This window comes from Rhinatrema bivittatum, chromosome 1 (assembly GCF_901001135.1).
Source record: "Rhinatrema bivittatum chromosome 1, aRhiBiv1.1, whole genome shotgun sequence".
In the NCBI taxonomy this organism is placed as follows: Eukaryota; Metazoa; Chordata; class Amphibia; order Gymnophiona; family Rhinatrematidae; genus Rhinatrema; species Rhinatrema bivittatum.
In genome coordinates, this window is record NC_042615.1 from 239,515,120 (window position 1) to 239,527,665 (window position 12,546).

The following is a 12,546-nucleotide window of genomic DNA, read 5'->3' on the forward strand; positions in this document are numbered from 1 at the left end:
ACACCTTCGGCTCCCCCCGACTGGGTCGCTTCACCCGTGTTTCTTCGGGGCTCTCCAGTAGCTCCCGGGGATACCAGGGAGGAAGCTTGGAGCAATTGTTTCGGCGTCGGCGGGCTCAATGATATTTCTCCCGGCGAAAATGGCTCTCCTCCAGTCACTCCGCCAGCGGGAGTTGCCGCCCGTCCTGTCGAAGTAGCGAACTCCCTGATTAATCTCTGGTCCGAAGGTAGAGTGGATTCGGTGGGGTATACTCGCACTCTACCTTTCCTTTTGTGGGGCATGATTCGAGGTAAAACCGAAGTTTCAACAGAAGAAAATCTGGAATCAGCCGGAGCCTCAGAGAAACGCTGCCACTCGATCGGCCATCTTGGTTACGCCCCCTCAGATCCAGACTGATTTATCAGATGTTGGACATTAATATCTTTCTGTGTCCGGAGATTTATTTACTATCTGCCTATTCGGACCATTGGGCAGCGCCAAAAAAGGATCTTGATTCATCAAGTACTTAGTGCATCTCGGCAGGAGATAGCGGCCCATTGGAAAAAAGATGGGATACAAACTGTTTTTTCTGTAACACACAGACTCTGGCAAATGCATTATTGGTACCATCTTAGAGCTCAACAACAAAATATGATGGGGAAGCATGTATTAATCTGGGAACCTTTTCTCCTCTGGTATAAGGGGTCCTAAGGAGTCCCTGGTCGCTGGCAACAAGGGATTGGTTATGTTTAGGAACAAGCATCTAATTATTTTAGACCCCCACGGGAAAGGTATGGATCGGATTTCATTGGTCCAGACATGGGGGTTGAGAGGGGGAGTAATCCACAGCGATGCTACGCTCACATACACCTCGACAGTGGAGTCAATTTGCACTTGGAGGTGAGAGGTAGGGGGGAGGGAGGGGGGTTGGGATTTGGGAGTGGGGGGGGGGGGAATATGGGGAATAAAAAGAAACAGACACCAATGTATTGGGCTTACAGTTTATTGTATTTTGGTTATATATCGTATCAATGTTCAAAGTTACTGGAATGTTCATATTGATTGTGTCAAACATTTAAATAATAAAAAAAAGTCACAGCAACCTCAATTGCTCACTTGCGAAGAGTACCTCTCATGGACACTTGCAAAGCAGCAACCTGGTCTTCTCTTAATACCTTCACATCCCACTACTGTATTGACAAGCAAGCTTCTACCGATGCTACCCTGGGTACAGCAGTCTTGTCAAATATTACCATCTCTTAAGACTGTCTACAATACCATATGTTGCCGTCCTGAACATCACAAATATCCTATGAGGACGTAACTGGGGAGCTTGGGACTCCCGGACAGCATGGCTAATTCAGCCCTGCTGTCGACGGGGGGAAAAAGCAAGTTTGCTTACCGTAAATGGTGTTTCCGTAGATAGGATGAATTAGCCATGTGATCCCTCCCACCTCCCTAGACAGTCCAGGGAACTACTCTACACCTTTTTCTTACCATACACGTCGGTTACAAGAGACTGAGGAGAAACGGATTTGCGCAGGAGTACGACCGCGCAGACGCACAGAGTTCTCTCTGTCACTATCTGAGAGAAGTTGCATCGACGCACCCAGACAGCATGGCTAATTCATCCTGCTATCTACGGAAACACAACTTGCTTTTCCTAGTGTGTAGCAGATGGACTAAAAACAAGTGGGTATAGTGTGCTCGTGCTAGCAGTTGGAGACGGATCTGACGTCAGCACGGGTACATATACCCCCTCAGGAAGTGCAGCAATTCAGTAATTTCCATCTCCAAAGCAGTTTGGAGCTACCTTACGCTTGCTGAGCGTTTTTCCAAATTCTAACGACTAAATTCTTAGAAGAAATCCTACCTGAAGACGAGCCCCGCACTCCTGCGGTGATACCCTCGGGTCCCTCCCCCAGTTGAGTTTCCCGAGGTGATTTCCGTGGTCCCTCGGAGGTGAGTGCCTCGGTCCGGTGGCCGGATCGCGGCAGGGACCTAGCCCCCGAGTGAGAAGGGCTCGGGCGCAGCTTAGAGGCAGCCTCGGTCCCGGTGAGGACTTGGCCCCCGAGCGAGACGACATTCGGGTGCGGCTTAGAGGCAGCGGGTGCACTTCCTTGAGCGCGACGGTGACGGTAATCACCCTCTCCCCCCCCTCAGCCAGAGACCGCCCGGGTCGCAGCCGGGAAGCGCCGAAGACAAGGTAAGGCGTACATCTTTACTTACTGGTCTCCGAAGAGTGAGGATTAGCAGGGTCTGCCTACGTGGCAGCCCGCCAAGGAGGTCGCCATTTTGCCTGCTCGCCAGCCCTGGTTCGCCACCTCGATCTAAGCGGGACGACGGGCGCGTATGTTAGGCGCCCGAAACGATTTGGGCGCACGTTGATAGCATAGGCGCATGCTGATACGCGCACGTGGATAGGCGCACGTTGATAGGCGCACATGGCTACGTGCACGCTCATAGGCGCACGCTAATACGTGTAGGCGCACGTTGATAAGCGCACTTTTATAGGAGATAATTGATAGGAGCTCAGACGCGATGGAGCGTAAGAGAGCCCATGCTGCCGCAGAGCCGGCACCTCCAACCTCAGGCATAAGAGCTCTAGGCCTCTGCCCAGCATGCCACCTCAGAGCCACACAGAGCGAGGACACACTCCCTATGTGCCCAATGTGAAGAGGCCCTGGGAGTTCCAGGCCAGGGCCGGTCTCAGCCCAGTTTGACTGCCAGTTCCTCAGGGAACACCCCGAACCTAGCAGGCTGCGGTGAGCAGCCAGGGAACCCTACAGACCTGGTGCCCCTACGGCTAGAACCTGCTTCCCTCTCCTGGGTGGAATTATTCAAGGGGATTCATGCCTTCGTCAAGATGCAGTCTGATCCCCGACCGGACCCATACACACCGGATGACCCTGCCCCGGGACCCTCAAGACCTACGCATGGCCACCCGCCACCCGGAAGCCCCACTTATGGGGACTCGGATTGTTCTGAGGAAGATGGCCCCCCGAGGAGGGAGAACTCCCCTCGGGGATAGAACCATATCAAGCCATGAGACGCTCCTTTCCTAAGGAGGATCTTCCAGACCTGGTCTCTCAATGCCTGTCGGAGCTGGCTATACCGGGCCAGGGCACCCCAGAATGAACCCCCTGCTAGAGGGCCTGCGTCCAACGGCTCACCATTTTCCCCTCCTACAAGCAGCACAGCAGTTAATCGATCTGGAGTGGAATGCGCCAGACGCTTCCTTCAAAGGGGGTCGGGCTTTGTCTAGCATGTACCCCCTAGACCCGGCAACCAAGGAGCTGCTGGCGTGCCCGATGGTAGACACCTTAGTTAGCGCAATTGTGAAGCGCACCACCATTCCGGTGGAGGGAGGGGCGGCCCTCAAGGATGCACATGACCGGCGCATGGACGCCATTCTGAAACAAGCCTTTGAGGTGGCAGCCATGTCCCTACGAATTGCGACCTGCTGCACCGTGGTGACGTGCTCCTGCTTATCACAAGCCAGGAACAACACCCCGGGAGAAGAAATGGAATCAGCCCTCTCGTTCCTCACTGACGCTGCCTCCGACCTAGTTCGTACAGCAGCCAAAGGAGTATCATCCTCAGTGGCAGCCAGAAGACACCTCTGGCTACGTAATTGGTCGGCCGACTCCTCCTCCAAGACTCGCCTCACGAGAATGCCCTTTAAGGGGATCCCTCTTGTTCGGCAGCGACCTCGAGAAATTGGCTAATAAATGGGGTGCCTCTCCATTACCCCGTCTACCGGAAGACAGGTCCAGGAGGGCCCAGCGCCCTTTTCCTAGGCCATCCAGAGGTAGAAACTCAGCGCTTCATCCCTTACAGGGCTCGCTACGAAGCACCTCGTTCTCAGGCCAGGAACCAGTCCTTTCAGACTAAGCACAACAAGAGGAGAACCGGCTCGGGCTCTGGTCCCGGCCGCACCCCACAATGACAATCAGCCGACCCATCCGGGGGTAGCAGCCATAGGGGGCAGGCTAACCCTCTTCTACCGCAGGTGGGTCGAGATTACCTCGGACCAGTGGGTCCTCGCCATCATCCGAGAAGGGTATTACCTGGACTTTCTTCAGCTCCCGCCGGACAAGTTTGTGGAATCTCCTTGTTCACCCCCTCAAGAGGGTGGCACTAGAAGTTACCTTGCGGAGGCGCCTATCCCTAAAATCCCAGTGCCTGCATGGGAGGAAATTCTGGGCATTATTCCATTTATTTCATAGTACCCAAGAAGGAGGGCACTTTCAGGCCCATCCTGGACCTCAAGTCGGTCAACCGGCACCTATGGGTCCCCAGCTTTCGCATGGAAACCCTGCGGTCTGTCAAGAATGCAGTACAGCCAGGGGAGTTTCTCACATCCCTAGATCTGTCGGAAGCCTACTTGCATATCCCAATCCATCGGGATCACCAGCGCTATTTACGCTTCAAAGTCCTGAATCAACACTTCCAGTTCTGAGCTTTACCCTTCGGGTTAGCCACCGTGCCGCAAACCTTTACCAAGGTCATAGTAGTAGTGGCGGCGTCACTCAGGAAGGAAGGAATCCTCGTCCATCCCTACCTGGACGATTGGCTGATCAGGGCAAAGTCCCCGGAGGAGAGCCACCAGGCAACCAACAGAGTTATATCTCTTGTGGAAAGCCTAGGATGGTTAGTAAACTTGAACAAGAGTTCCCTACAGCCTTCTCAGTCGCTGGAATACCTAGGAGTCCGATTCGACACCCAGGAAGACAAGGTCAGTCTGACCGCCAAGAGAGCAGCAAAGCTCCGTAATCGTTTGCAGGCCCTGCTGAGTGCCACCCGGCCCACAGCTTGGGATTACCTACAGGTCCTTGGCCTTATGGCATCCACGCTGGAGGTGATACCATGAGCGCGGGCTCATATGAGACCATTACTACGCGCCCTCCTATCTTGGTGGAGCCCACGAACACAGATCTACACCGTACACCTACCTCTACCAGCCAGAGTGCAGAATCAGATACGGTGGTGGTTGCAGCCCGGCCACATGAGCCGGGGGTCAAGAATGTCCTCCCCAACCTGGACCCTGCTCACTACAGATGCCAGCCTGAACGGATGGGGAGCACACTGCGAAGAACTCACCGCCCAAGGGGGGTGGAACAGAGAAGAGTCGGGGTGGAACATCAACCGACTAGAGGCACGGGTAGTCAGGCTAGCGTGCCTGCGATTTGCCCACAGACTTCGAAACAGAGCGGTCAGAATGATGTCGGACAACGCCACCACGGTGGCATACATCAACCGACAGGGCGGAACCAGAAGCCAACAGGTATTTATTTATTATTTATTTAACTTTTTTATATACCAACATTCAAGACGGTGGTCCCATCATGCTGGTTCACAAGAAACAGGGGTGTAATTATAATAAACTTTACCATTTAAACAATAGTGCAGAAAAGCAGTTACAAATAACAAGGAAAACAATAACTTGGAATGAGAAAGGTATCCCTAGAAATAGCCCCCCTGATGACTTGGGCGGAAGCAAATCTCCAGGACATCTCCGCCGTCCACATCGCCGGGAAGGACAACACCACGGCAGACTTCCTCAGCAGAGAGAGCCTAGATCCAGGGGAATGGCAGCTGTCGCCCACAGCTTTCCAGGTGATTGTGGATCAGTGGGGGACGCCGGGCATGGACCTACTAGCGGACAGGTCCATCGCTCAAGTACCCAGATATTTCAGCCGCAGGCGGGATCCTCTATCCCAGGGGAGCGATGCCCTGGTACAGCCATGGCCTCCAGGGATCCTGCTATATGCCTTTCCTCCATGGCCCCTGCTGGGCGCCATTATACACAAGATTCAGCAGCACAGAGGCCTAGTTCTTCTAGTGGCCCCGGACTGGCCAAGAAGACCCTGGTACGCAGACATGAGAAGACTACTGGCAGGGACTCCGTTTCCCCTGCCTCCACACAGGGACCTGCTGCGGCAAGGTCCCATCCTCCACGAGGATCCAGCTCAATTCTCTCTTACGGTCTGGCCATTGAGAGGGCTAGGCTGAGGAAAAGAGGATACTCTGGGCCGGTAATAGATACACTCCTCCGAGCGCGCAAGTTCTCCACATCACTATCATATATAAGGATCTGGAGAGTATTTGAAGCCTGGTGCGAAACTCACAGCACCAATCCACATGCCGCTAAAATCCCTATCATTTTGGATTTCCTGCAAGATGGCCTTCAGAAGGGTCTGACCCTCAATTCCATCAAGGTTCAAGTGGCAGCGCTATCCTGCTACGGTCCCCGGAGTGACGGCAACAGCTTCACCACACACCCAGACGTTTCACGTTTCCTGAAAGGAGTCAAACACATTCGCCCGCCACTGAAGTGGCCAGTGCCCCTGTGGAACCTCAACCTAGTCTTGGAATTCCTAGCGGGACACGCTTTCAGACCACTTCGAGGCCTGTCCCTCCGTTTGTTAACCTTGAAGATGGTGTTCCTGCTGCCTGTATGCTCAGCACGCCGCATCTCAGAGCTACAAGCGCTGTCCTGCCGTGATCCATTTCTCCGAATCACTCCAGAGGCTATCCATCTTCGCACGGTTCCTTCCTTCTTACCCAAAGTAGTCTCACACTTCCACCTCAACCAAACCATATCCTTGCCTACCACGGAAGGTTTAAAGAAGTCGGAAGAAGGTCGAATACTACGCCATCTCGACATCGGCAGGCTGCTGTCCAGATACCTGGAAATGTCAGAAGCAGTACGAAAGACGGATCACCTGTTCGTCCTTCACAGCGGGAAGAAGCAAGGGGAAGCGGCTTCATGGGCAACTATCACCCGCTGGATCAAAGAAGTTATCAAGGCAGCCTACGTAGAAGCGGGAAAACCACCACCTCTACGGGTCAAGGCTCACTCTACCAGAGCGCAAGCGGCCTCTTGGGCAGAAACTAGGATGCTGTCGGCAGCAGAGATATGTAAAGCGGCGATGTGGTCCTCCCTCCATACCTTCTCCAGATTCTACCGTCTGGACGTCCAGGCCAGGGAGGACACAGCATTTGCGAGGGTAATCCTGAACGGACCTCGGGCAGCCTCCCGCCCAGTCCGGGAGTAGCTTTTGTACATCCCACTTGTTTTGAGTCCATCTGCTACATGCTAGGAAATGTAGAGATTACTTACCTGATAATCTCGTTTTCCTTAGTGTATGCAGATGGACTCAGCATCCCGCCCGGCTGCCGGTATTCATGGGGATTCACCGACTCACGGTAAGCCATGTTTTCTTATATAGGGCATCCATCCTGCCGGGTGTCGACGCCTTCTGGTTGAGAACACTGGTGGTCTCCAGCTACTATCAATCAGTCAGGGTAATCCTGTTCATTTAATCGATCGGTCAGTTACACATATATCCATAAAGCTTTTGCAAGGAAGATTACTGAATTGCTGCACTTCCTGCGGGGGTATATGTACCCGTGCCGACGTCAGATCCATCTCCAACTGCTAGCACGAGCACACTATACCCACTTGTTTTGAGTCCATCTGCATACACTAAGGAAAACGAGATAATCAGGTAAGTAATCTCTACATTTCTATCCATATAATCCAATAAATTATTTTCATATACCTATAGTATTTACTAATAAAATAGTCTTTTTGGCATACAGCTTTTAGAAAAGCTTGGTGGTGGAGAAAATTTTATAAAGGATCCTTATATTTCTCCATTTTTAATGTGTTTAATCCAGAATTACCATTAAAAATGTATTAATTTTATCAAGATTGGAAAAATAGAGGATTTATATAGTATAGGACAATTTTTTTAATGTCACCCAAAAAATTTTCTTTTCTTTTCAAGAAATTCAAAATATTTGGTTTATACATTTCTTTGCATATTTGTATATAAAATACTATTGTTTGAGTAAAGGTAAAACTAATGTTGAAAATAATATTTTCTTTAGATATTACACCAAAATTTAATATTTCTAAATGGGTTATTACTTTAAAACAAGAATTACAATTATCTCATTTAAATAAATTAGCAACTTTATGGAGAAGGGATTTAGGAATATTAATAACTGAAAATGAAATTATAGCATTTTCTTTAATCTATAAATATTTAATGATAACTAATTTAAGAGAAATTCAATTTAAAATTATGCACAAGTTATATTACTAGAACAGGTTATATGAGATTGTGGATTTGTTTAAAATGTAAAATACAAAATGGTACTTTGTCATGTTTACAGGATGTCATAAATTTCAAATATATTGGAGTAAAGTACAATGTTTTTTTAGAAAAGATTTTAAATACCAATATTGAATGGTCAGGTAAATTATTGTATTTACACTTATGTGACCAAATGAGTACAATGTCCAATGGGGAAAATTTTTTTTTTATCACTAACAGGCCGATACAGCACAGTGCCCTCCGGCAGAGCACACTGTTAACCCGCGTTTAGACGCACGTTTTCGACGCGCTAGCTTTACCCATTATTCAGTAAGGGGTAATAGCGCGTCGAAAACGTGCGTCCAACCCCCCCCCCCCCCCCCCCCCCGAAAACTAATAGCGCCCGCAACATGCAAATGCATGTTGATGGCCCTATTAGTTATTCCAGCACGATTCAGTAAGTAAAATGTGCAGCCAAGCTGCACATTTTACTTTTAGAAATTGGCGCCTACCCAAAGGTAGGCGTTAATTTCTGCCGGCACCAGGAAAGTGTACAGAAAAGCAGTAAAAATTGCTTTTCTGTACACCCTCCGACTTAATATCATGGTGATATTAAGTCGGAGGTCCGAAAAGTTAAAAATAATTAAAAAAAAAATAAAAAATTTAAAAGTGGCTCTCGGGTTGAAAACCAGATGCTCAATTTTGCCGGTGTCCGGTTTCTGAACCCATGGCTGTCAGTGGCTTTGAGAACAGACGCCGGCAAAATTGAGTCGGCTGTCAAACTTGCTGGCAGCCGCTGCTCCTGTCAAAAAAAGAGGTGCTAGGGATGCGCTAGTGTCCCTAGCGCCTCTTTTTACTGCGGGCCCTAATTTGAAAATTTGTTTTTTAGTGAATCGCGCGCACAGGAGAGTGGCCTGTGCGCGCTCTGGGAGAGCGGGCACTTGCCCGCTCTCCCGCAAACTTTACTGTTTCGGCCTGTTATATTGGCTAAAAAAAAAAAAAAAAAAGTCTTGGAAAGAAAAAACGCCATATGAAACATGGATAAAATTATTACATCATACTGCATTATATGAAATTCAAAGAAGAAAAGAGATTCAAAATCCTCATCAAAAAATAAAGCTTAAATATTTCCAATTATGGAAAAATATTATGCTATGCATTACTTAAATATATTTAAAGAAGAATGTTTATAATTGTTTAGAATAGAAAAATATATTTAGAACAATTCTTTTAGTATAAATATAAGGAAAAGTATTTGGGAAAAGTAGTTGGGAGGATTTAGTAATAAAGGGGGGAAAATAGTTGGGTGGAATTAGTAATAAAAGGGGAAAATAGTTGGGAGTATTACAAATTATATTTTAATTGTAATTTTTTAAAGAAAAATTTTATTTAATTGTATTTATATTTAATTTGTATATTATGAAAATTTCAAAAATATTTAATTAAAAAAAACCAGATGCAAAAACAAACAAACAAAAAAACTGGTAAAGGGGAGCATATGCTCCCATATCCATCCACCCTAGTTCCTGGTGTTCCCCTCATTTCTCCAGGTGAACAGGCATCACTTACAATACAAGGTCTTCCTTTTGACCTTGCTTTTGGCCCACCCGTTTTACAACAACTTCAGGGCAGTCGCGAAGGCGCACCCTTGTCAACAAGGGCTACAAATATTTCCTATCTCGATGACTGACTGTTCCTACTAGCTTCTGATCCACTACGACACAAATTCTTCTTGGACAATCTAGGCCTACTGATCACTTTCGAAAACTCGAGGCTGTAATCATTAAACATTTTTGCAGCTCATGGGAGCCTACATTGCACTATCCGAGACAGAACTCTTTCTACCTCACCCGAGAACTCTTTCCCCATACAATTTACAACTCAGTTTCACAGAACCAAAATACCACCTCGCCAAGTCCTACTTGTTTTAGGACACATGTAGGTAGCCACTACGTAGTTCTACATATGCACCGCCTACAATGGGTCTCAAGCACTCATTTCTTCATCCACAACCTTTCCTTGCCAGCAACATAGACAAGGTCCTACAATGGTGGCTCCTCTCGTACGTGCTATCAACGGGCTCACCTTTCTGTCCCTTCGACATGTGCTTCTCACCACAGATGCATCATCCAAGGAATGGGCAGCTCATTTTGAAAACACAAGGTCTATGAACTTTGTGCGACCATACACTGAACATAAACCTTTAGAAGCTCAAGGCGGAAAACATGCCCTTCGAGTTTTCAGCGACTTCCCACAACAGAACCTAGTCTATACACCAGACACGGAAGTCAGGTTCATGGAACCTCTGCTACGAGGCAGTACTGATTCTGGGATGGGCCCCCACAGAGTTCCATCTCGCTGCAAGCCACTCATTTCACCGAGATGCTCAATTCCAGAGTGATCAAACTCAGTGGAATTTTTCGCCCCAACGAATGACTCCTGACTCAGTGATTCAAGGAATTTCTCAGTTTGGGTTCTCCCTACAGTCGATCTCTTTGAAACAGAGAGCAATAGGATAATAGATAACATTTGCTTTGTTTATCTGAGCCCATTAGACTCGCTCCAAACCCTTTTTTCAACGATGTGTCACAAATTACTCTAGGCATTCCCTCCAATACAACTCATCTCTCTCCTCACACACGCCAAAGATGCATGCAAGACTGAGCGGCTCTACACCCGATCCTGCCCTTATGGTCACGACAGCCAAGGTATAGTTTCCCTACTACACCTATGAATCCACAACCCAATTCCCAGGCAGACAGCCACGGTTTCTTCCCCAGAACAAGGGAATGCTACCACCTCCTCTTCACTCCTCTCTGAATCTCACAATGTGCAGTTCGGAGGAATTGCTTACCAGCGCATCCACATTTCTTCTGCCATTCAAGACATATACTTGTCATCAAAGACTCTGCCAACTAGACTCAGTTTCCAGACAAAGTGGTTACGCTACACTTCCTGGTGTACAGCAATGGGTCTCAACCCCTTTACTTGATGCCGGAACGGCTTCTCTCCTGTTTCCATCTGCTTACAGCAAGGACCTTGCTGCATCATCGCTACGAATTCATTTAAGCGCTACAACATATTCTCACATTCATCTAAACGGACAGCCTATTTCATGTCCTTCCTTAGTATCCAGATTCCTAACAGGAGTATTGCACCTACGTCCACCTTTGGCATAAGCCACAGGTGCTGTTGGACATTAATGTACTTCTCGACAGGCCGATATTTTTGCCTGTGCACCTTTGAATACTTGTCACCTTCGCTATCTTCCATAGAAGGTGCTTTTTCTCTGGTTTGCTTTCAATTCTGTAAGGAGAATAAGTGACTTCCAAACATTGGTTCACTACCCTCCTTATCTTCAATTTCACCACGACAAGGTGACCTTGCACACTCACTAGAAAATTCTGCCTACACTTATTTCCAGTTTTTTCCACTTTACCAGACTGTCACCTTACCACCTTTTCATCCAAGACCTCATGCAAATGCCAAGGAGTAACCTCATGCACCTTGCATTGCAACCGGGCGCTAGCATACTACAAAAAGCGCACTCTGTCACCCAATTGACCATCACATCTGTTTCTTTCGCTCTATCTAAATGCGCAATGGTGTCCAGTGTCAAAGAACTCTATCCTCAGGGATATCCAACTCCATGGAGTTCAATCATAATACATCGTCACACACGCTATTGCGACCCTGTGGACACATTGTGTGCAAACAATAGCAGCCTCGACTGCTTCTCCATCAAGTGCCTATCTTGGACATTGATGCACCAATGGGCATGGTCATCGCCCCACTTTTGCATCCCACCGCTGTTTACACAGACAGATGGTGGATGATTCCCTTTTGGAACGGACTATCCTACAGAAGTGCACAGTTGACAAACAAATACAACCTTCTTAGGAACTGTCCACCACTGTTGTTATATTGAGCAAAAAAAAAAATAAATTTAACAATACACAGAAATAACGCACACTTCTTCTGCTCAATACGTCAGCTGGGGACTCCCATGCAGCATGGTTAATTCATCTATCTACGGAAAACACCATTTACAGTAAGCAAACTTGCTCTTACAGTGTAATGAGTCCTAATTGACATTCTCGTTCATTATTCTGTTATCTTTTTGCTTGTTTAATTGTAATTTTACAATTGTTTGAAGTTGGGTAATCCCCACCCTAGATAGGGCACTTGATCTGAATTGGGCTATATAATTGTGTTTTTTTTTTTTTCCCTTTTTCTTTTGTCAAATATTCTTGAGCCTTATTTGGATTTTCCAATACAATAAGACAATTCTTGTATCTTGAAATTGAACAAAATAAAAAATGAAAAAAACCCAATCCTAGTTTAGGAAGCATTAAATTCCTGATATGTCTGTGCTCTATGCATCTGCCAGAAGAAATTTGAGCACATCCTATTAATTGCTTTTATATCTCTCTTTTCAATAGCATTGGTACCATTTGTA

At 47.5% G+C, this 12,546-nt stretch overlaps 1 protein-coding gene across 4 annotated transcripts in view; it reads left to right on the forward strand.

Moving 5' to 3' along the window:
* KDM3A (lysine demethylase 3A) overlaps window positions 1-12,546 on the forward strand; it is a 546,931-nt gene that overhangs the window by 45,601 nt on the left and 488,784 nt on the right. The gene's annotated exons all lie outside the window — the stretch shown is intronic.